The following is a 1650-nucleotide window of genomic DNA, read 5'->3' as shown; positions in this document are numbered from 1 at the left end:
ACAATCCATCTCACTACCTGATCATCTAGACTACATTTCCTCAGCTTAGCTGCAAGGATGCTATGGGAAACGATGTCAAATGCTTTACTGAAATCAAGACAGACCGCATCCACTGCCTTACCATCATCTATCCACCTGGTTATGTCTTCATAAAAGGCTATCAGGTTGGTCAAACATGACTTCTCCTTGGTAAAACCATGCTGACTGCTCCTAATGACCCTCTTATCCTTGATATGCCTGGAGACAGCGCCAAGATAAGCTGTTCCATCACCTTTCCATGGATGGAGGTGAGGCTGACCGGTCTGTAGTTACCCAGGTCCTCCTTCTTGCCCTTTTTGAAGACTGAAGTGACATTTGCTTTCCTCCAGTCCTCAGGCACCTCTCCTGTTGCCCATGACTTACCAAAGATGATGGAGAGTGGTCTAGCAATGACTTCTGCCAGCTCCCTCAGCACCCGTAGGTGCATCCCATCAGGGCCCCTGGATTTATGGATGTCCAGATTGCTTAACTGATCCCTAACCCAGTCTTCATCAACCAAGAATAACTCCTCCTTTATCCTGACTTCCTCTGGGGCCTCAGGGGTCTGGGGCTCCTGAGGACAGTTTCCAGCAGTGCAGACAGAGACAAAGGTGGCATTCAGTAACTCTTCCTTCTTGGTATCCTCTTTCACCAGGGTACCCACCTCATTCAGCAGTGAGCCTACATTGCCTCTAGCATTAGATTTGTCTGAAATGTATTTGAAGAAGCCCTTTCTGTTGTCATTCACCTCCCTTGCAAGGTTTAAGTCCAAGGAGACCTTAGCTTTCCTAGTTGCCTCCCTACATTCTCTGACAACAGTCCTATATTCCTCCCAAGTGGTCATTCCCTCCTGCCATGATCTGTAGACTCTCTTCTTCCACTTGAATTTGCCCAGCAGTTCCCTGTTAAAACATGTAGGTCTCCTGGCTCCCTTTCTTGATTTCCTACCCATTGGAATGCTCTCATACTGAGCTTAGAATAAGTGGTCCTTGAATATAAACCAACTATCTTGGGCCCCTTTACCTTCTAGTACCCTGTACCATGGAATTTTCCCTAGCAACTGCTTGAAGAGACCAAAGGAACCCCCGCTGAGAGCTGGCTCTCCAGCACACACAACCCCAGCGGGCACAAAGGGCCATTTGAATGGAGCCCCAAGGTCCCAAGGACCTCGTAGTCCAGCTCGGGATAGCCCAGCCTCTGCCTCTGTGAGGGCTGGATCTCACGGAGGTGTCCCCTCTCCCTGCTTGCTTGCAAGTCAAGGCAGCAGCCTCTGACTCCATGCTGGGCAAAGCAAGATTTCCTCCAGCGAGGGGCAGGAGGTGAGATGTGAAGCATTGAACTGCTTGGACCTCACCTAGAGGTAACCACTTGTGCCTCCAAATGTCTGGGGTCATGGCACAGCCCACGGGGCTGCTGGCTGTGTGGCCAGATCGGTGACTCCAGTTAGCACTCAGCCAGCGTGGCTTGGCAGCCACCTTACATCTCTGCCAGCCCTCTCAGAGGTGGCAGTAAATGGTGCATGGAGGAACTGGTTCCTTCTTGGAGCAGCTGTGCAGCATAGACACCCTAGTGCAGTGGAGCCTCACACTGACTCTTTAACTGACCAGTCAGCAAAACTGTTACAACATTTTT

The sequence above is a fragment of the Mesitornis unicolor genome, unplaced genomic scaffold (assembly GCF_000695765.1).
Source record: "Mesitornis unicolor isolate BGI_N332 unplaced genomic scaffold, ASM69576v1 scaffold41347, whole genome shotgun sequence".
In the NCBI taxonomy this organism is placed as follows: Eukaryota; Metazoa; Chordata; class Aves; order Mesitornithiformes; family Mesitornithidae; genus Mesitornis; species Mesitornis unicolor.
The sequence above is the reverse complement of the archived record's forward strand: the minus strand, read 5'-3'. Positions refer to the sequence as shown.